Here is a 23787-nt window from a genome sequence, read left to right as displayed (position 1 = left end):
CCCCAATGGTAGGAGAGAACCTAATCCCGTATGTCCTCTGTCCTCCATACATGTAATGTGAAGTTTTTATGTGCACATAGACACACACACACTGAATAAATAAACATTAAAAACTATGCGCACATATCTAAATATTTAAATTTACAATATAGCTTGAGATTCTTTTATTTACAATAGTTGAGACAAGACTGTTTCAGTGTTAGCAGTCCTTTGGATTTTGAACTATTTGTATAACCTTTACCCAGTGCACATCTCTCATTTGAAAACCCAAACTCTGAAAAACAACGAAATTACAACATCTTTTAAGTGTGAACATTACACTAAAACTTCATTAGAGTTCAGCACTAGGATTACTGATGAGGAAGGCTCGACCCATACTAAATATGCCAGGCATGGTGGTAAATGATTTTAATACCAGCACTTAGGTGGCAGAGGCAGGCAGATCTCTGTGAGTTCCACGCCAATCTAGTCAACATAATGAGCTTCAGACCACCCAGGACTACACAGTGAGACCCTGTCTCAAAAACAAAAAAAAGCCAAATACTAGAAAAAACATACAGCGACTAACAGTCCTCCCCTGCCTACCACAGGGAGGAAGCACCACTGTAGAAGTGGGGAAGTTTCTCCTACCATTAACCATGGACTTCCCATGTGAGCCAGAGATCTCACTCCCAGGCATTTACTCAAAGTGAAAATCCAATTTGAGTACTCATGTGGTTCTTTGCCTAGGAATTCTAAGCCTATTCTCTTGTTTTCTGTGGAACCTCCTGAATGACATTATTCATAATTCCCTGAGTGACAGCAATTCAATAGTGCTTCAGGAGGTAGATAGATAGATGTACTGCGGTACATTCATAAAATGGAACAATACACAGCAATACAAAGGAACTAACAATGTAAGCAACAACAGGAAAGAGTCTTAACTCTATTATGAAAAAGAAGCTGAATTCAGAGGCTTAATTCTAAATGGTTCCATTTAGATGGCATTTGGGATAAGTCAAAAATACTGGTAACAAAAAAACAGATATGGATGGTTGGGGGTGGAAGGCTACTGACTACTAAGGGATGGGGAGGAAGGAATTCTTTGGGAGACTTCAATATTCTCCTTGAATGAAATGACAGGTCCAAGATTATATGCAACTGCCAAAACGCAGCACCAACTGTAAGTAATTTTTAAGTGAATTAAACTCACTTAAAAAAAACTCGATGTTTTTAACAACACCCAAAAACTTAGCATTTCTTAGAAGCAGACATGTATGTGCGCACACACATACATATACACAAGCACATACACACAGGCACAAATGCACACACTTAAAATTCACCTAAATTAAAGCCATCTCAAACTAACATAAGTTTTCTTAATGACAAATGTTGGAAACGTACATATTTTCAAACTGGCAAGAAACATAACAGACTTTTTTTTTTTTAACACCCTCTTGCTGGTTGGCAAGCACACAGTTCCCTCCAACACCTTCATTCTGCATTCTGGAAAATGCAAACACAACACAGAGAGGCGTCTGGGGTAGGAGACACAGGTTTTCCACATATCTTGTAAGTCACAAAAGCTTCCTTGAAGAAAAACGTTTTTAAAGAAAAGAGATGCAACCTCTCCATGAATAAAGTCAAACTGACCACGAAGGAAGTCAAACCGCAAGGATAACTGCATTCACTGCCTCGGAGCCCCATCCCTAACCCACTGCTGGGGGACCCTCTGCTATAAGGTCAGGGATCTCTGAGATCACACAGAAGATACCACTGTGCTCAGTACCTCGCTATGCTCATGCTGTCCACAGGAAATAAAGCATGCCCCACCCAACAGCTTTGCATCACACATAGTAACACAAGAAAACTCACGAGGAACAACCAGCTTCTTCAGGACATGGCAAGACCAGCTGTCCTTTAGGGTTGGGTGAGGAAGACGTCTAGAATTCTCCTCTCCAGACACATGTGAGTTTCCCTGGGCTCCAGAGTCATTCTATTTCCTGAACGGTCCCAGAGCACTGGCTCATCTGCCTACCAAAGACTCACTGAAAACCCCTATTACAAGCAATTCAAAGCATGAAATGAAAATTGATGCTTTCAGCTCATGTAATGATGAAAATGGGAAACTGCCAGAAACTCCATGTTCCTTAATTTTCCATGTCACATTTCAAGAATGCAGATAGCAGCGTGTCATGTGAGATAAGAGAATGGACTAAGGGTGAAACATTCTTCCCCAAATTTGACCCCATTAAAGCGGAGCCTCTGCAATAAAAGTAAGTCTGGTAAGGATGTATTAACAAAAGAAGAGAAAAACAGTTTTCAAAATCAGCACCAACCAGGGCCAAGAAAGGAAAGCGGACATTAAAACAATGCACCCTATGTCCTTCAGAGTGGATCAGAGCATACAAGTGAGAGGAGCAACCCAAGGACTATCTCTAAAGATGATGGAATTAGGCTAAAATACCCAAATCCTTCTACAATTGTATGCTTTATAGCCTTAGGTACTGAAAAAGCATGAAAGCATGTGGGTAATGTATTATCTCTCTTCTTCCTTTAAAACAAAAGTTCTCTAAGGGCAAGAATTGTAAACCACTGTACTGCAGGAATATAGCAGACTGCCTGAATAATATTTAATGCATTAGACAAATTTTTGTTGAACAAATCAATGAAAGATTTTAGAAGGATGTTTGTCTTCCTCTACTCAAGAATCATGTTTTGTAACTACAAAATAAATATTAATACATTGAACTGATTGCATGGTAGCCCCTAGAGTCACATAAAAATGTATGAGACACTGTACTAAGCCTTAGACTAATATTCTAGGTAGAGAAAGAAATATTTGCTTGTAAAGAGCCATCTAGATAGTCAGGAATTCCCCATGACTCTACATGAAGGGTTTGGAGCTGGGGTGGATCAGATTACATAATGTACGATATTAAGGTTTAGGCTGGAGAGATGGCTAAGTGGTTAAGAGCACTGCCTGCTCTTCCAAAGATCCTAAGTTCAATTCCCAGCAACCCCATGGTGGCTCACAACCATCTCTAATGAGATCTGGTGTTCTCTTCAGGAAGTGACCTGGTCAGTCATCCTCATCACCTGAGACCATGAAACCCAATATGAACAAGTTCAATAGAACCACCATATATACAGAACCGCCTGTATATACAGGCTACCCATGTGTGCATCAGCACTGCCAGGACATAAATTTCATTCATTCTTACTAGAACTTACGAGAAGGCTCCTATGTTTTGTGTCCAGTGTAATATTCAGAGGTAGATCTTTGGGGTGTTTAAATGATGGGTACTCTAATATATCAATGGATTAATATGACATTATTGGGAGATGAGGGAAAGGAGGAGGAACCTGGTGGAAGCAGGTCCCAGGGGCATGCCTTTGAGAGATCTAGTTTTCCCACGTCCCTTCCTGCTCCCTGGCTGCTAGGATGGAAGCTGCTTTTCTCCAGCCAAGCCCTTCCACCCGATGCTCTGCTTTCCCATTGCTCGCCAGCTGGGATCGTGGACAGAAACCTCTGAACTCATGAGCAAGAGGAAGCCATTTCACCTGTGTGTCGTTTAGTTAGGTATCTGTCACAGCAGTGAGAATCTGAGTGACATACCACACAGAGGGATGGCTTCCTCAAGTGTGTGAAGCTGAGCTTTGCGCCAAGATTAAAACTGGCAGAGATGGATTCATTTCTGGAGCAAAGCAGAAAGAAGATAAACAATGAGGCACTTCTGGGTGGTATGTACTAATGAGGCCTAAACTCCAACTTACCATCTCCCACACCCTCTTAGGAGCAGCCAGGCTCAAACCTCCCACTTTGCTGGACATTTCCACTTAAAAGCCCCTTGTGACCTTTCAATTTCCCTAGAACCAATATGTCCTTACTCCTCCTCTCCCTTGTATTTCTCATTCTGTTACTCAATAAGTCCTTCAAACTGAATAATCGGGCTCAGGGCTTTCATTTTAGCCATAACTTCCTTGTAAATGTCTCTCCATTAACTTCAAACTCTAAATCAAGGGTTAACAAACTTTCTTCAAGCAAATAGCTCAGGGTTGGCAGGCTAACTATACCCTATAGTTACACAAAAGAAGGGGAAAAAAGAAAAAGCCCATATTCCAAATGAAGACTATATCCAAAAACAAACAAACAAACAAAAAAACCGAAAGAGACAAACGAAACCTTTATTTGTGAGAAGAAGCAAGCAGTGGATCATATTTTGCCGGAGGATCAGTTAGATAGCCTCTACGGTAGAGGGCTGACAGAGTTATTTTCAAAAAATGTAAGCAAGGAATTCCTTTAGTTAAAATTCCTCCAAGATTCCCAAGGCCCTCAAGAGAAGTTCTAAGACTGATGTTCTGGCAGGACACAGGAGAGCCACTACGTCCCTACCATGACAGTCCCTCACAACTCTTACAAACGCACGCTCCACAATGAGTGACTTTGCAGAAATACCAGACTCTCTTCAGGATGTGCACAAGATCTCCAGGTGTACTGTTTTCCTGTCCTCTTCCCCTCAAAGCCACCAGACCATCCGTGACCTGAATTCCAGCCACATCAACTATACTCGCTGTCCCCCAAACACTTTTACACAGTTCATATGACAGCATGCCATCTTCCACAGATGCATTTCCTACCACCAATGCCACTGGATCCTCAGTGAGAGAAAAGACCACACTTCATGCAACTTTGTCTACTATCTTCCTCATAACTGAGACATATTCAGTATTTGTTTCATTAATTAAGAAAAAAAAGTCCTCAATCAACCTTGTATAATTTTGAAAGAAATCTGAATTCACTGGGCACGTACTTTACCATGGCTGTGCCAACTACTTTTAATTTCGCATTAGGTACTAAAACCTGTCCACATGCCCAAATGCACTGTTCTTTCTGAGGATGATAGAAGGGCATAATTTAAAATTTCCCCTTTTACAGGAGATGTACTTTAAAACTGCTACTTGGCTGTCTCCCCATCAGTCTTTAATTAGCTGCTTGAACAATGCTGAGTATGTTACAGCCTCCTGCAGAAAGCTAAGTCCTCAGGCAATTAGTTTGTCCTGCTAAATATGGCCCACGCTACCACTGTGCCCATGGTAGGCAAACTCTCACAGAGGGGAGCAAATTCTTACATCTTCCAGGACCAGGACAGAAACCTCCGAGGCTGAGGACATGAGAGGTCTGAGTAAAAACTTTTATTTATTATAAATATTTATATAGAGAGACCATATTTTTGCTCAGCATTTCTTCTATCAACCTGTGCAACTTTTAAAGACTGGTTATATTCAGTTTGAAGGAAGTTGAAAGAAAATGAAAACTTGCACACGCTGACAAGAATATGCATTATGAAATTCCTTTGTAAAGGTGTTTCTAATCCTAAAACACACATTATCTAAAGCTAGAGGAATGGCTCGGCTAGGAAGCGCTCACTTTGCAAGCACAAAGATCTGAGTTGGACCTATAGAATCCACATAAAAATACCAGGCATGGTGATCCAGGCTTGTAATCTTAGTGCTGGGCAAGCAGAGAAAGGTGGATTTCTGTAGCTCCCTGGCCAGTCAGTGGGTCTACCCTAACTGTTAAGTTTCAAAACAGACAAAAACTCTGTCTCCAAGGAGGTGGACGGAATTCTGAGGATGACATCAGAGGTTGCCCATGGGCCTCCACATATACCTTCACATGCATGCCTGTGGACCTGAACACATGCATCCTCATGAACACACACACATGAACACACATACACAAATGCACACACGCATAGAAAACACATACCCTTTTCACCCAGCGATAACAGACACCTCAGAAGTCGAACCTCCAGAAAGTTGCAAGTATGTACAAAGCTATGGCTCTAACAGTGCTGTCATAGGAGTGACCTAGCTAAAGACAGCCTAACTCATGGCATAATGGAGGTTTCCATAACTCCAGATCATAAACCCCTGAGAACCCATGTCTTGTCTAATAAGACATCTCTCATTCACTAAGTACTAGCTGAACTCCTGACTTAAAACACGAGAGGTCACTTTCTCAGCTTCCCCATATATTCAAGCTAAAAACAAACAAAAACCCGAACAAACGATCAAACCCAAACAACTACCCTTAAAAAATAAAGCTAGGCAGTGGTGATACACACCTTTAATCCTAGCACTGGGGAGGCAGACGCAGGTGGATCTCCAAGTTCAAGTTCAAGGCCAGCCTAGTCTACACAGGACACGCAAGACTACACAGAAAAATCCTGTTTAGAGAAACCAAAAATAAAAAAGAAAAAGAAAAATAAACTCAGAATCACTCTTTATCCCTTCTCACCGTCACCAAATACATCCATGGCTTCAGTGCATCTCTCCTCCGAGCTTCCCAGCTGCGCTCTTCCGCTCCTCCAGACATCTCAGCACACTGCCTAGAGTGAGGCCCCCCACCAAGAGCAGTCTGCATTCTCCTCAGGCCCCTAGAATGGCTCGATTCATTTTGAGTAGTATGGTTGGGCCCTGAAATGCCACTTTCCACAGTTCTCCCTACCTTCTCTTCTCCGGCCATTCGCATCTTCCTGCTGTTTCTCTGAGAGTGCAGTTAGCATTTCTGCTGTAGTGTCTATCCTGGACAGTCCATCAGCAGACATAGTTCCTTCCCTCACACTGTCAACGTTTATGTTTTCTTCCCTGTGGGGTCTAACCTGACACCTTAAAGACCCTATTGAAACTGCCACGCCCCTAATCCCCATGTTCCTGGACTTCCTCTCTCCTCTGCTCCCCTCCCATCACATTTGAACCATTATGTACACTTAATAACCGACTCTTGCCAAACTCCCTGACTGTAACACAGACCCCATGCTGGGCCTTCATCCTTGAACTTGATTGTAAATCCCAAGCATCCCAATGGTTCTCAGAACAGAAACGTTGCAAAATTAGTATTTGTTGAACGTTTCAATCTATCTTATGACTAAATGAGCTAGCTCAAAGCATGAAGCAGCCTAAAAACCCAGATTTCAATAATGACTAGAAAGCAGGAAGTAGGCAAACGCGTACTGATATGGAAAGTTGCTCAGATGTGATTGATGGTAACAAGAAAAGCCAAGCGGAACTCGTGTGCTGGGCTAGTTATTGTATATCACTATGGGAGGGATAAGAGAGACAACCCAAAGTCCCAGCATCAAAATGAAAATTAAAAGCATTATACCACTCTTCCCTAGACACGGGGCATTTGCTACCAAAATTTTGGCAATGATACTTTAATTAATTAAGAAGTCAATTTCAGGTGGGAAACAGTAGCACTGATTAAACAGGAATAGAGGCTGCCATGCATATATTAATGGAGAAAATTGATAGCGGGCACACACACACCTTTTGCGGTATGAGACTGAGGTCAACTGACATTATATATATTTATCTTTGTGACTGACCTCATTTATAAAATTCAAGTCAACTTTTGTTTTGATCACACTATAGCTTTTAGGAATAAATTTCACGCAAAGTATTTCCTTTACAATAATCATTTCTACCTCATCCTCCTCTCTTTACCTTGATTGGACTAAGTCAACATGGGTTTTAACTCAAGCTTCAGAAACTCAAATCTAGTCTGCTTCGTTTACTATACTATAGTCCTCGATATCCAAGGCACAGAGCAGGCACGCACATGTGTGCTACTTCCGGGTAGTATTACCACTAAACAGAAATGTCAATAATGACGTAAGGGTCCAAAAAGCCATAAAGAAAAATAGTAAAGGCTTCCATAAACGCAGGTGTTAAGCATCAGTAGAAAGAGCAAAATGTTTGCAGACCAGCCTCCCTTCTGGGCCCTACCTGTACTTAGTATTTTTATAGCAACACTCTTTGGTATTGCTCTACAATTAATTAGAAAATTATGGCACTTACTGCTTTTCGGCAAGTTATTTCATAAAGCTGTTGTCAAATTTGTAGATTCACATGGATCTAATCTTTACTATGGAACATAAATACACCCCACACAATAATTCAGTATCACCCTGAAGGTCAATTAAACAGTGAGCAGAACGCTAGGTGCTTTATTTCCTATAGCATATGGGATCAACTCTCTAGTTTGCAGAAGAGAACATGCATCTTTAAATGTGGGGGACCTGTCCTTCCTTTCTCTATTTTTGAAATGATTTTTTTTGGGTATTGGCAGAAGCAAGAGCACTCTAGCACTCAGATCAAACTTTAAATGACTGCCCAGGGTTCCTGGTGCATCCACTCAGTCAAGTAGTCATTCACTCAATATGTATTATGTACTAGGCATGGCACTTAGAACCAGGATCCAGAAAGGAAAATGGCAAAAGGCTCCATAAACAAGTATGTTTATCACAAAGAAAAGAAGTCTATGCCTTAGGATTTATTTCTTTTCCTTTCAGGCTATATAACGGCAAATATCGAAGAGGTTTGAAGTTAGCGGGTCATTTTCAAGCCTGGGGTCTCTCTTTACTCTCATGTTTGGACTCTTTCAAACATCACAGCAAATGTCAAACAACATTTTTTCATTGATTTTATGCCTCAATCTGATGTCTGTTGAAACTTCAAAGATGCCAATCTCCTTGGAAGAAAGAATCAAAATGAGCAAGCAGAGCCCAAGATGTGCAGAAGGGGAATACACCAAACCAAACTGAGTATCCCCATGACATCAGTCATCAATCCACTAAACTCTCAGGACAAATGGAAGAGCCCTTTTTATAAGTAAAAGACGAGAGGCAGAAAGGTTACAAAGAGAAACAACATGCAGCAGTGCTCAGGAGGCAATGCTTAGCCATAATCCCCGGTTGTGAGCCTCTCTGACAAGCTGTAGAGATGTGTTGGGGGCCAACAATGGCAGAAACTTCTCTAGAAGACCTGGCGATCAAGAACAAGATCTTTGGAGCCACTGTCCCTAGCACTTCAGAAGATGGAAAGCCAACAAGAGACGACCCACTGTCTGTCACATGGGCACCTGCAGAGTTCCCAAATCAATGGCTGGCAGTGCTGCCTTTTCTTTCCACCAACTTCTCAAAAATGCTCTGACAGTTTGTCTGGTGCCAGAGGGTGTCAGTTTGACTGCGAGGGATGTGCTTACATTTAAATATTTGGCGTCTGATTATCAACATTAGAAACATTTTTTTAAACAAGAAAATAAACATGCTGGGAGAATAATGGATTACCAAAGGAACTAGATTTTGCCAGAAAAATACAATAGCAAAGAAAAAAAATATTTGAATGGAGAGCTGCCTTTGATTCTGCTTTTTCTGATATTTGCACCTCTATAATCATTACTAACTAGAGAAACTCTTACATTTAGGCCTAAGTCTCCGCACATTCTATTCCTATAGAAAGTCTAATAAGCCAAAATTGGAGAAACACGTCGAACTACATACTTAGTGGTACATAAGATCCTGAAATCTCAGTTGCTGTCAACTTAACTGCTTTAATGACACTTGCCTAGGGGCAATGAGAAATGGCAACTTTTTATTTATTATTTGCTTGCTTACTTATTCATTTTAGTAACTGGTACTAGTCAATCCGTGTTTGACTTATTTGTGAATGTAAAGGTTTTCTTCTTTCTCTTTCGCCTTTATTCTTTCTTCTACCACAGGAGAGGGTGAGGTAGAATGTACTCCTGGGAAATGCCCTGGCTGCACATAGGCTCCAGCCATGATTTTCTGGGTACCAGTAACTCATGGACTGTTATCTTATATATCACAGTGGCCCATCTATACCTGCGTATCACACAAAGTCTCAGTGTGAAATAAATCCAGTGGATGGTTGCTCCACTGGGACACATCCTGGGTCACTCACACACAGATGCTCTAGTCTTTTTGGGAAAACTTCTGTAACAAACACAATTGCCCCTGCTTTCTGCTCAGCAAGGACCAGCAAGTCTACGTTTAGTGAAAAAAAAAAAAACAAATAAAATAATAGGTCAATTCCTCCTCTGTAGTGAAAACACAGGAGAGCCAGATACAATATCAAACATTTTCTTCAAGGCATTGCCATAGAAACACTACTTGAAATTTGTAGCCTGAGAAACTAGAGAGGGAAGCAAAACAGGAATGTTCCAACATTCTGGGGGTGGGGTACAATGGGAGTGGGAGGTGGTAGCTATGGGTCCTAACAGCAATCCCTTCCTTCTACCCTAACCTCCTCCCCAAAGCACAAAGCAGAAAAGCAGCCAGAGGCAAAGGCTGACTGTTTCTGTTTGCTCAGCTGAGAAATAGAGGCCTCAACACAGTGTTGACACCATTAATCTGCTCAAGCTTTCAACAGTACTAAAATTCATAGGCAAGTGTGAGCTAGGCCTTATTGACCAGGTACTGTGCAAGTTCAGTCATGAAAAGGATCCGAACATACATCTGATCAATGTAGAATTCCAAAGTTCTGGTAAAACATCAGTTTTCACAAGGAACTAGCCTTATAGATGAAAAAAAAAAATACAACCTTTTCTCAACAAAACCATTTTTCCCAGAACCCCAAAAGTCAATGTTAGTCCGTGTTAAAATGTACATAGTTACATATAAAACCAGTTAAATATTTTCAACATAGGAGTCACACGTCATACGCCCCTTCCCCTGCAAATGCTTTCAGTTTTCATCTGAGCCTCCAATGAATATGTCTGAACCTTTTGAAAACACTGAATAGGTTCTAGTCAAGAGTAGTAAAAACAAGCACGCAAGCAAACAACAAAACCAGCAAGGGTTATTTGACCAGTGCACAGTCCCAACTAAAAAGCCTCCTAAATGATTCTCAATGGATAGGGCTCTAGGCATAGGCAACTCTTGGCAAGAGAAAGGGGCCTATTCCTAATCCTTACAAATAAATAAGGCATACCCTCAAACCATTTAGTTCAGACACAAATCCACGCCCTTTGTGTGGAAGGCCAACTCTGTGGCTGAGACAGCCTCCTTGCACACTTCACTGCCCCCTTGGTACTCAGGTCGGACAGATTCGGGGCTGAGAAGGAAGGTACACCCTCCTGCCTCTTTAAAAAATAAAGATCCCAGCCTTCCAGGATTGGCTCATTAAGAACCAGCTAGGGAGGGCAGCCTTTCGGATCCCAAGCACTCACAAGCCAGACTCCGGAATCCTGTTTCCTGATGCCCACAGACAAGCATACCTTACCTAGATAAGACAGTGCTCTCACAAACACATGTTAATTTCCAGGAAGCAAACTTAAAAAACCTTCTGCATGTACATTCCTCCTTTTAAAACTGGGGGAAAGGAGAGAGGGGATGGTGGTCCTTTCCTTCTTTATTTTCTTGAGAGCTTGCAAAGCTCTTCCAAAGTGCAAAGGCATTTGCCTACTACCGCCAGGAGAAGCAGCTCTCGGTCTCCCCGCCTACTCCAGCCTGGGCGCCGGAACAATGCTGCAACACGCATTTACCAACACCTGCTGGAGCCTATTAATATGCACGGGGGCCTAAGGCTGTTCCCCCTCCCCTTCCCCTGCCCTCCACACTGAGCAGGCTTTCATCTGCTCCTTTACCATCCATCAGGAACTCATTTCGGCGGCCCCCTTCCCCCTCCCGCCCCTAGTCCCCATTCAGCAAAGCCTGGGGGCCGCCCCTCGCTCTGGTTCCCCAAGCCCAGGCTGACTAGCACACTTTGGAATGCACTTCATTAAAATTTAGCTGCCCGATTCCAACCTGCAATGCGGAGGAGGAAATACAAAGCGCACGCCACACTTCCTCCAGCATCCCCTTCAAAAGCCCCATTGTTCGTCAGGCATCTGCTCGGGAGCCCAGCCTCTCCCTACCCACTGACCTCTGATTTTTTTTTTCCTTCTCTGCTTTTCCTCCCACCCTGCCCAGCCAAACGGGGCCTGCCTGCCGTTGAATTAAAACGCAGCCTCAGCCATCTGGCCCTCCCAAGCTGGCCCACTGCCTCCCCTCCTCCCTGGTCCACACAACACACATGGCATCTTCACCTCCATGGATGTTCCCACAACCCAAGTGCAAACCTCCGGTGTTAGGCACCCCGGTCACCGCCTAGCTGATCCCAGTCTTCCTCCAGTGGCCGAGCGTTCGAATCCAGAGGTGGGCAGGGGCCGGCCAGGAGGAGATCGTGGACTTGTACTTGCCTGCAAAAGCCCAGCCAATCGCCAAGATTAATCCTTCCTTTTGTGCGCCTGAAAGAGCCTCCCACCACGCTGGTCCTCGGCTCCGCAGCGGCTGTAAGGAGAGGCGGGGGTAGGGAGTGGGATCTGAACCCTTTCCTAAGCTATCTGGGGGCTCCTCTGCCACCTGACCACCGAGTGGGTTTTCCAGGGCACAGACTCTGGCTGGAGGAGCAGCTGATATGCGAGAAGGGAGAGAGGATGCTCAAGCTTGCGCCTTTTATATCACTGGCGACATTTCTAACACATGACAACAATTTCCATCTGTATTTAAGCCGGGAGTGTGAAAAAAGCGCATTACATCACAGAGCCCGGGTTCTTAGAGGCTGCCGGATATCTAGGCCAGGGGGGATTAGGGCTGCACCTGTGAAGGGGGCGGGAGGGGGCGGGACCCAGCTAGCTCCCCTACCAGAACATGTCAAGTCTCCATCACCCGATTGGTCCTAGGGAGCCCTTGGCCAAGGAAAGGCGGGAAATCGGGTTGCCCCATTTGCTAAGGACTGGCAGCTGAGTGGACAGATGGGCGAGAGCTTGGAGGTATGGTAAGAAAAGGTGGGTGACTCTCAGGAACAGGGACAGATGCCTCCCAAGTCCCCTTGGCCTTTCTCCTAACTTTAAAAGAAATTTCACACACATAATTCTTATATTTACAACGGTTATTTCTTGGAGTTAAAGATGATGGAGAAGTCGAGAATGAGAATTTGAAGGATTCCCCTTCAGGCAGCTGACTCAAAAAAAAAAATTAAAGGTAGACTCTGATTTAGAATCATGTTCTTTGAGGTTTATCACCTCGTATTCAAACTTACTTTTTCTTTTTTTGGTGTGTGTGTGTGTGTGTGTGTGTGTGTGTGGCGAGAGTGTATTGTCAGTCATTTGTATAGTTTAATTTTTGAGGCAGGGTCTACCAATGGAGCCTGAAGCTCACCAGCTGAGCTGGACTAGCTGGACAGCAAGCCCCTTGAGATGCTCTTGCCTCTGCCTCCCCAGCACTAGGACAAAAGGTGCTGCTGCTGCCCCTGGCTTTGGGAAGAGAGCTGGGATCTCAGGTCCTCACGCTTGTGCAAGGAGCACTGTACCAGTTCATCTCCCCACGCCTCCAGTTCGGGGGCTTGATCGCAGTCCTATTCCTAGTCCAGCGTCCTTATTCTGCGTGGTGAGTGGGAAACATTCCTTAGAGACTTAGAACTCACTCCAGAGAGTAGATATTTTCTGTTGGCAGTTGAGGAAAGCACTGGTAGCACCAGAGAATGCCTTTGACTACAAAAGAAGGAATCACCCATCACCTGCATCCCCATAGCTCCAGAGTCGTATGCAAAGGACTATTAAGTTAATACAAGCCTGGTGGTGCCCACCTTTAACTTTAGCATTCCTTTAGTCCCAGAATTCAGGAGGTAGAGGCAGGCTGATCTCTGTGAATCGGAGGCCCACCTGCTCTTCAAAGTGAGTCAGGACAGCTGGGTCTACACTGAGAAAGCCTGTCTTGAAAAATCAAATAAATAAATACTAAAGTATCTAATGTATGGACAAGAGACAAGGAATCTAAAACCTTGAGATGAATGATGAGAAAAAAAAATGGACAGAGAGGACGAAAGCCAAAAGATAGCAAAGCATTTGAATAAGAGGGAGAGAAATCTGACAGGGCAGCCTGGCCAGATTACTGGGGACCAGAACTTTGCCTGGGATGCAGTTACCAGCTGAGGACAGAGCAGGTGAGGGAAACACAGCCAGCTTCTTCCGACTTACTAGGCAGGAAAAAAAAAAAAACAAAAAAAACAAAAAAACAAAAAAAAAAACAAAAAAAAAACAGCCCTTGTTTAGATGGGAAATATCCTTAACAGAAACAATTTTCTTTTTAGTTTTTTTTTAATTTTAAAAATCTCATATATTTTGATCATAGTCTATCCCCTCTCCCAACTCCTTCCCATCTCCTTCCCCACCCAACTTCATGTTCTTTCAAGAGAGAGAACATGAGAAAGAGAGAGAGAGAGAGAGAAAATCAAAATGATTTTCAATTAGCCCAACATCGAGAGAGAGAGAGAGAGAGAGAGAGAGAGAGAGAGAGAGAGAAAATCAAAATGATTTTCAATTAGCCCAACATCGGGCTTCTTTATGTATAAGAAAAACAGACGGAGAAGAAAAGAGACCTTGGGAATCTGCTGTAGTTTTATCAGAGAATACACTCTCAACTTCAGGCTTACAGAGATCAAGTGGTATCCAACTAAAATAAAGAAAGCTTCTTCATAGAATGTCTTCTGAAACCACACTGGTCACATATAAAAATAAGAACCACTGTGTGCTTTATTCATTATTACTTGATTTTGAGACCCAGGAAGCAGGTAGACAGGGTCTTTGGTTCAAAGTAAAAATGAGGTGTAGACATGTCTTCCTATCAACATTTTAACACGCAGTGAGAAAAGGCCAAAGGGTTTCTTTCTGAACAAATATTTAGCCATCAGAACAAGTAAACGTGATGAACACTTTGGAGGCAGGAGTGCAGACTGCTTTCTAAGGTGGGAACTGGGCCCAAACAAGTGCAACAGCCAACTCTGCTTCTTTCTCATGTGAGTAATGGGGCAAATAGCTTCACCTGGCAACACCTCTACCCTCCCTCTGCCCTGTAAAAGGGAGAATGGAGAGTCCGTGCCCCATGAGGCAAGTATAATGAGTAGGTGGGTGGACGCAGATAGTGAGTCTGGCACACACACAGACTTAGCGCTACTGCTATGGCACTAACCACTTTGACTCTTCAAGATGTGGATCTGCTAACATGTGTCTATGAATATGCCTTCGGGGAACAGAGGGGAGTTGTTGGGGGGGAGTATTGAGATATCGGGTCTTGCTATATAGCTCTAGATAGCTGGAAGTTCTCTACGTAGAACAAGCTAGTCCCAAACTTCTGCCAACTCCCCAGCCTCTGCCTTCTATGTGCTGGGATTACAGACATGCATGACCATGGCAGTACTTAATCAGTGATGATATTCTACTATTTCGATTTGTTATCGTGAGGCAGGATCTCACTATGTAGTTCATGCTCGCTATGAACTTGATCTCTATCCACTTGGCCTCGGCCTCTTGTGTCCTGGGCTCACAGCTCAGCACCACCACGCCTGCTTTCCATATGTCTTGCCAGCAAATGTATTTAGTACATGCCAAGAGCATGGCACAGTGGGATATAGCAAACAGGGATAACCAATCTATGAGGTTGGGAAAGGAGCTCTTCAGTGACTATAGTAGAATTGTCCTTTGATAAAATTATGTTGAATGACAATCCAGGCCACATTCACTAACTGAAATGCAGTAAAAATAGACATTAACAACAGAAAGGAGGCCAAAAATAGGCACTAATACAAACTAAATCTGCAGGATGGGCCTAGGCACCCACACAGAAGGAAACTACAGCCTTAAGTCTACTTATCAAAGAATGAAAGCAAACAACTGAATTATGCTATATATGAAGCTATAAACATGAAGATAAACTTTAAAAGAGTTTAAAAAGTCATCTACCAGTGCTGGATTATTAGATATTCATATACAGAAGAATACAGCTGCCATTTCTCACACTACACACGAAGATTTACTCATAAGAGATAATAACGACAGACAGAAGGCCATACAAATCGTAGAAAAGTTATCAATCTTTATAGTCCTCAGGCAATGATATCAAAAGTACACACACAGAAATTAAGCACATTACAAACTGAAGAGCTCCCTTTATTCCCGAGGATAATCCTACCAAGATAAGGAAAAGAGAATCAATACAAAGGGAGAGAATACTTGTGGATCATATCTGATGAGGAACTTATGTCCAAAATATACAAAGGACTTCTACAACTAGATAATACAACAACAAACAGTCTATTGGAAAAACAAGTGAAGGACTTAAATAGACAGCTCTCCAATGATGATACACAAGTGACCAGTAAACACATAAGAATGTGCTCAGTGTAACTGGGTAATCCATCAGGAAATATAAGTCACGACCACCATGATACATCACTTCATAGTCATGAAGACGTTTTAATCAAAATGACAAGTAGCAAAGATGAAACTCTTAAATAAGAATATAAAATGGAGCTGCCATTTTGGAAGATAGTCTGGCAGAGGCTCAGAAACTTATTTGATATGACAGAACAATTCCATTTCAAGAGAAATGGAAATACATGCCAATATAAAAAGGTATATGATGTATTTGTGGATAGTACTCATAATCATCAAAAAGAAGTAAACAGTCAAAAGAATGTGTCTGTGTTCACAACTGAGGCCTTTCAAATACTATAAATCACTTCTTGGTTACTTATACTCCTTAAGCACTGTTAAACTGTATTGCTTCGAGAATGGTGACAAGAAAGTGAGTCATTAACACTCAAGATGGACACATCCCGTGTAAGCTTAACACAGAATCTGAAGTTGTTTGAATCCATGGATACAAGGAGCCGGTTATAGACTAAAAAAAACCAAGTTTTTAAAAAATGGGTGGTACATTTCAATGAGGCTATTTAAAAATGTATGGTGTAAGAATAGTGACATTAAAGTGGAAATATAGATAAGAGACTGCAGGCAATAAGAAAAAAAGGATGAAGAGAGGAAGTTTGTTTTTGTTGTATTCTGTGAAAATGTAAGAAAATAATCTTTGGCAAACAAAATCATGAAGAGAAATTATGTCACTAGTTTCAAATACAAAAGGTAAGGCATTATAAATAGAAAAAATATTTATCTTCATGTGTAAGAGAATGTCATATATAATTACTAATTTGAAAACCTAGACAGATGAGTTATTTTGGGGAATAATATACTAAGGAAGCTGTATTTAGAGATAATAGAAAACCAGAGTAGAGAAATGACTGAATAAGATGCAATTAAGATGAAAGAACCTGCGGGTGGTAGGGTGGCATAGGCCTTTAATACCAGCACTCGAAGAAGAGGAAAGCGGGTCTCTGTGAGTTCGAGGCCAGCCTGGTCTCCAGAACGAGTTCCAGGACAACCACAGCTACACACAAAGAAACCCTGTCTCAAACACACACACAAACAAAAACAATGAAAGAACTATTTTCTTCTCTCTGTACCCAATCACTGAAACAAGCAAATAACACACATGCCAGGATATTTTACAGAAAGCTCTTATGCAGTCTTTAAGAGTGTGGTGTCCACTATATAGTCCCCTAAATGGGCATTCTTGACTATACATTATGTGTCTTATCTGCTCATACATGTTATGAGCACAAGGTTTGGATCCTAACATTCTACAAAGTGCTAAACATTTGGTTGCTTTATTGTGGCCCCACTGGGAGGTAAGGCAGCCCGAAGGAAGGAAGCCCAGAAGGAAGGTGGGTTTTTAGGGGCATGCCCCTGAAGGCATTAGGATCCTTGCATCTTCCTCTCACCTATCTACTGCTCAGTCACCACAACATGAAGAGACCTCTTCAACCACACGCTTCTCCTGTGATGCCCTGTGCAGGACCACAGGCCCCAAAGCAATGGGGCTGAACAACCATGGTCCCAAAACCTCCGAAACAGACAAAACAACCCTTTTGCTGTACGCTGACTGTGTTCAGCTACTTTGTCACTGTGAGGGAAATGCAATTCAGAACACATGGATAAATTATTAGAATAAGCTGTCAGAGGGAATTTCTGTTTCATTTTGTTTTTGCAGTGCTGTGAATTAAATCCAGGGCCTTGAACAAGTACTGAGCTGTACAGCTAGACTACATCCAGCACACAAATAGATGTGTATATGTTGTATATATTAGGGATGGAATGCTGGAAGCCCTGGGCGTCCCACACATGCTAGGCAAATGATTAGAGGATTTAAATAACAGTCCATGGTTGTCCGACAAAAGGTAAACACTATGGTATTACAAAGGTCACACTAAATTTTTGTGCTTTTATTTTTAATAACATAATTTATGTTATTGATACAATAACAAAACTTGATAATTATATGGGATGGAAAACTTTAAGGTATTGATTAATAATGTGGGCGGAACTTCTTGCTAAGTGATAGGGCCATGGGGGTAAAAAAGGGGCCGGATACCTGACACCTGAAGGCCACTCTGAGACAGAGGCATCCACAGGCTGATGTACCAGCCTCTACACACAAATTCAAAGCACAGTAACAAAAACAAATAGCCTGTGTCTTAGCCCATATGTGTGATGTTTGTAAGAAGTAGAAATCTGTGAAGTTTGTGTCACACAGTTCTGTTAGCTGGAGAGTTCAAAGTCAAAAGGCCAATGGGCTTGAGAGTCTTACGGGGGCCTTGTCCTAAGATGGTAGCTTGTCTCTGCATGCTCAGAAGGAGGACCGCTGGGTCATCATCGGGCAGAGCCAAGACAGAACACAGACATATTCTCCTAAGCCCTCTCATAACAGCCCTAATTCCTTCCCCACTCACGGTTTGACCTGTCACCTAAAAGTCATATATCACACTGGCCATTTGTCTTCAACATTTGAATTGAAGGAGACAGTTTTTAGACCATACATAGCACAAGGTAATTTTATTTTTTTTTTAATTTTCAATACCAAACTTTTCCTTAGTCTGGGGCTGGAGATGTAGTTCAGACGATAGCGTGCTTGCCCAGTATACACAAGGCCCAGGAACAATTCCTAGCACTGCATTAATCCAGTGTGGTGGTTCAAGCACGTTATTCCAGCACTTCGCACTCAGGATATGGGGGAAAGAGGACAGGAAGCTCAATGCCATGCAAGTTCGAAGTCAGCCTCAGATACATGAGACATGAGAAAATAAACAACAGTGTTAAAATGTTATTAATTATAAGCTACATCTTTAATAGGTTTTCAAGAAAAAAAGAAAAGTGTAACATCACATATATGCATCTTTGTTTCTCCACACCCAAATACAGAAAAACATATGTCTCCAAACCAAGAAATACTGGCTTTATAGAACAAAGGAAGCACTGATCAAAATGAAACCCTTTTCAAAGGATACGATGACTTTCAAGCACAACTGTTTGAATTCTGCAGCAAAGTTTCACCAGGAAAAGGACACTGATTGTCTCATAAGGTTAACTTAAGGCTCATTCAGGAAGTAACATATACTGCTGGTGAAAAAGATGCTAAACAAAAGAATGTCAGCTTATCTGATCCTTTTAAAGTTAGTTAAAGGACTTAATATCAGGATATTATGTCAAGGTATAACCAAGACGTAGTGGAAAAGTCACTATTGACATTTCTTTCTGCATATGGAATCTGGTGACTTTCACATAACGTCAAAGACAGATGGCAAATCACTTCCCAGTTCGAATGGGCCACAGAGATGCATCTTCCTTATAAGAACCTCTGACTTCCATAAATGAAAAGAGAAAAAAAAATGTAACAATTTAAAATGTCATTTTCCAGCTGTATTTTTACTTGTATTGCCACAAATATATGAGGACGTGACCCCTGCACCCGTACAGAAAACAATGACAACTCCAAGGCTTTCTTAAGTCAGCTGGGGAACCATAGAGCAGATGGGAAATAAACTCAATTCTAAATGCTGTCAGTTTCACCAAGGAAAGGAAACTGCGTAGCTGGAGAGCATTTCCTTACAGTTGTCCCATTTGACAGTACCCTCCAAGGTGGAAAGAGCCCAGCTTCTTTGAGGCCATACGGGTTTGCCGACCAGCAGGCTTCCAGTTGTTATTGACAATGGTTCATGGGCGGAGATTTATGCAAGAGGGCTAGGAGGAGAAAAACCATTCTACAATGGTGCCATCAAAGATAAAAGTTCCAGAAACTCCAAATTCGTGCCGAACAGAAAAGCTGCCACCGTGGAAGCTTTATTTGCAGGGCCTCACTACAGACGAACTGTTTGACAAGGGCACACCCCTCCATCCACAACACTGCGCAAGCTTCAGTAAGCCTGTGCCATCATCAGCCTTTGGTCTGCTCTGCTGTGACTCCTCCTGGCCTCGGAACACACAAGGACAGAGGACATGATGCTTGAACTCATCACATGTGGTAAGTTATGGTCGACTCACACAACACCCATGTGAGGACCTGAGGAAGACGTTACAGTGAGTAGCCACAGAGGGGAGGAGACATAGATGTGTAACTGCTGGGGGAAATGCGGTGCAGTATGGTGTGCTTCGTGGGGGCTGTGCACTACGGCAGAAAAGCTCCTCATCCAGACAGCCATTCATCTCAGAGGGCTCAAGAAATGGCAACAAAAGTAGAAGCCCAGGAGGCCAACCAGGCCCCTCGGTACTGCCTGCCCTACCTTTAAAGCACGTTTAAGGGTGCCACAGTTAATGAGGGGGAGAGAAAAAACAAGGCTACACTATCCCACTCACCATTTTAACGGGTAGGTGAGTGTGTTTTATGTCGGTAAATTACAGACTGCTCAATGGTAGTCTAGTTATACAGCAGATTTATCTCAATTGCAATTGCTCCAAAGAGTGTGGAACATTTGGTGACAGAATTATAGAACCAAAGCCTGCTTGTAGCCACAACACACAGTTGAGGCTGAGTGAGTCTACATGGTCTGGTAGGCAAACTTAAAACACACCTTTCTTTGACCCCTCCACCGTGCTCATAAATAAGCATCACCGAATTTGACACTACTCATCAAGTCCATGGATTTATATCAGCACCACCGCCACCAACTGTGACCGGTCGTATTTTCAAATGCTGTGTCTCTCAGTCCTCTCTCTTACGTCTATAGGAACCATAGCATATCCTGTGTGTCAGAAATTAGGAAACCTCAGGAAAGCAACCTATCCAAGTCCACAAAGTCAGATGGAGAGAGTACGAGTCCACATTGGGAGTCTGCACTTACGAACAACCCCAACAGTGTTCCGAAGTGTATCAGTGTCCCAAAGCCTGGATGAGGGAAGCTGCCTAAAGTCAGTTCTAGTGCCTTCTCAAATCACTATGATTTTGTCCTTACACATACTCCTCCCATCCCACCCTGAGACAGGGTTTCTCTGCATAACCCTGGCTGTCCAGGAATTCACTCTGTGAGAGAGCCTGGCCTAGAACGCAGAGATCTTCCTGCTTCTGCCTACAGAATGCTGAGATTAAAGACACGTCCTACTACAGCCCTGTTTACATGTAATTTGAAATACACAAATTAAACAATAAAGTTCATTGTAAGTCATTTGGGATGCCCAGGTTGGGTTGGCTCAAGCCCTGAGCCTGATATGCAAAGGGGCATGCAGGAACAATGCCCCAGTAGTCACTGGACACCTACAGAGCTTCCTCCCAGGTGAGAGGCGCCTTTTTCGCTAGCATTGCTCTTCTTGCTGCAACAATCACCATCCCCTTGGAACTGTTATTGCCTCTGTCCTGAAACAGAGCCTGGAGATGGCAGGGGCAGGCATGGTCCCTCTTAGCCAAAGAGGCAACTTCATCATCCTCACCAGCACCAGCACTCTCCCCGTGAATATCACCCATCTCACTCTAGCAGCTTCCGAAACAGTGCTAGCTGTCTGAAAGTCAGCCACTCTGCAAAGCCTCAGGGCAAGGCTGTGTAAGGAAGGTGTTGCTCTCTCTACTTCACAGATGAACCAAGTGAGTCTCTGGGATGCTAAGTAACAAAGGCGGAGGAAGAAATGAACGACAAAACCCAGGCCCTTTTCCTGCATGCTCCTTACCAGGGCAGGGAGATGGCTCTAATTGAGTGCCACTTCTACATTTTATCTCAGTGCCCTCTTTTCAGAAACTCACTTCTACTCCCCATTTGTCTCCCTTGCAAAGACAAGCTTCTTAAGAGAACTGATATGACCATTAGTGTGCCTTTGTAACAAATCAGCCACGTTAGCCCAATATGCATTATACATGTGACCATTCTCTCTTTGTACTGCAAAAGAATAGGAAGCAGGTAAGGGCACATAAAGAGAATGGGGGCTGGGAAGGGGGGGCACAACATAAAAATGTCTTAATGAATCTGACCCCTGATACAAGAATAGATTTTCTTTTTCTTAATTTAGATGCCGCTCGCCTGAGCCTTCTTCATGCCTGGAACAGAGCGCTTACTGCTTTGTGCTTGGTGACTCACACTTCCTGTGCCATTCTTATTGCAGCTTACCTAAAAATCAGGTATACCTGGACCCAATCTGTAGGGCTTTCTCTGAGTGTGTGCATATGTGTATATGTGCGTGCATGTTCATATATGTGAGGTGCACTTCTGCATGGGAATGTGCCCGCAGGCATGTAGAGGACAGGAGACAGCCTGAAGCTGTATCATTCCTCAGGTGCCATGTATCGTGTTTTTATTGAGACAAAGCCACTCACTGAATCTGAAACTCACTGAGTAGACTGGGCTAACCCTAGGGATCTGCCGGTCTCTGCCTCCCCATCACCTGGATCACAAATCAATGTCATCACATCCAGATATCTTCACATGGGTTCTGGAGACCAAACTCTGGTCTTTATGCTTGTAAGCAAGCTCTTTACTAAGTGATCCATCTCCTCCAAGTCCCAGTGAACTTTTTTTTTTTGGTGATCACACACACACATGTATACATATATGACAGGTCTAAAGTTAAGTTTTAAGTTTAGTAACTGTGCTTAAAAGACCAATAAAACAAAACTCCTAACCTATAAGACCTATTTGCCCATGGACAGATTCCTAGAATGCTAGGAATGTTCATGTAACAAGTCATATGTTTTCATGTCTGTAAAAAAGCTTGGTTGCCCCAACCACATAGGAGGTACTAAATCATACATAGGGATAAGGGTGGGAGAGTGGGGGGTTATATAGGCAGGAAGTACATCAGGAGGTATGCCCGATCTCACTGAACTAAGGCTAGAAGTACATAGCCTTGTGGGGTCTGCCTTTATAAATCTCTGACTAGTAATTTGAGGCCATACCCTGTAAATATCAAGAATGGACCTGGATAGTGTCCACCGTCCCGGCCAGTATTTAATAAAGCTTGCTTCAAATTTGTCTCAAAAATTGTGGTAGTGGTCTTATTCTCACGCAGTGGGATTAACAGTCTCATTATGTAGCATAGTCTGCTTCTGATTCACATCCTTTTAACACAACATCCTGAGTACTAGGATTATAAGCAACTACACCACACTTTATCTTACTAGTTCCACTCCTGTGAAATGGAGGAAGTTTGGACAATCTATCCAAGCATAAATATAAAACTTTAAAACTCAATTCCTGCTACAACTGTGAGGAAAAGACAATCTAAATTAAAAGAAAAAATGGAAACAAACTTGAATAGGAACCTTACAAAGGAAGACATACAACTGGACAAAAAGAATCTGAAAAGATGCTCAATACCATTCTGTATCAGAGAGAATGCAAAAAAGTCACAAAGAGAGACTACTGTATACCCACAGGATGACAAAAAATATTTGTACACAAAATTAACAATATCTAATGATTTTGACAATGAGCTGTGGTCTAAACTCAGTGTAGGGGCAGAGAAAGAGCTATTTCCACAATGGAAATGTTTTGGCAAGATCTACCAAAGCTGAATTTATATCTTCACTTTGACCAGCAATTCTCCTCCAGGTATTGTGCATACATGTGTAATTGTGCAACTATGTAAGAACACATACAGGTTCTATACAGAACTAAAAGCTTAACTGAAACCAACAAAAAAGAATGGCAGTCAACTTAAACAATGTGAAACTCTGCAGTGGAGAAAAATGAAACTACGGCTACATTGAAATACATTTCAAAAGAACAACATTAGAAAAAGAGAAAAAGATGACAGAACTTGGGCTCGCTGGATGTTTTCAGATGAGTGAAAACACTTGCCTCAAA

The 23787-nt window shown here is 42.6% G+C and overlaps 1 protein-coding gene across 19 annotated transcripts in view; it reads right to left on the bottom strand.

Annotated features, from left to right (window-relative positions):
- The window catches only part of Magi1 (membrane associated guanylate kinase, WW and PDZ domain containing 1), a 618948-nt gene that overhangs the window by 212384 nt on the left and 382777 nt on the right, over positions 1–23787 (bottom strand). The window contains exon 1 of one of the 19 annotated variants that reach the window (XM_057790433.1): positions 12032–12224. The exons of 17 other annotated variants lie outside the window; for them this stretch is intronic. The gene's annotated coding sequence lies outside the window, so the exon portion shown is untranslated. Of the gene's footprint in view, positions 1–11597; positions 11627–12031; positions 12225–23787 lie in introns of those variants that run through there. One more of the 19 variants, XM_057790452.1, reaches the window with a different exon arrangement.

This window comes from Chionomys nivalis, chromosome 1, assembly GCF_950005125.1.
Source record: "Chionomys nivalis chromosome 1, mChiNiv1.1, whole genome shotgun sequence".
NCBI lineage: Eukaryota > Metazoa > Chordata > Mammalia > Rodentia > Cricetidae > Chionomys > Chionomys nivalis.
Note: the sequence above shows the minus strand (reverse complement) of the source record. Positions and strands in the feature narration are given on the sequence as shown.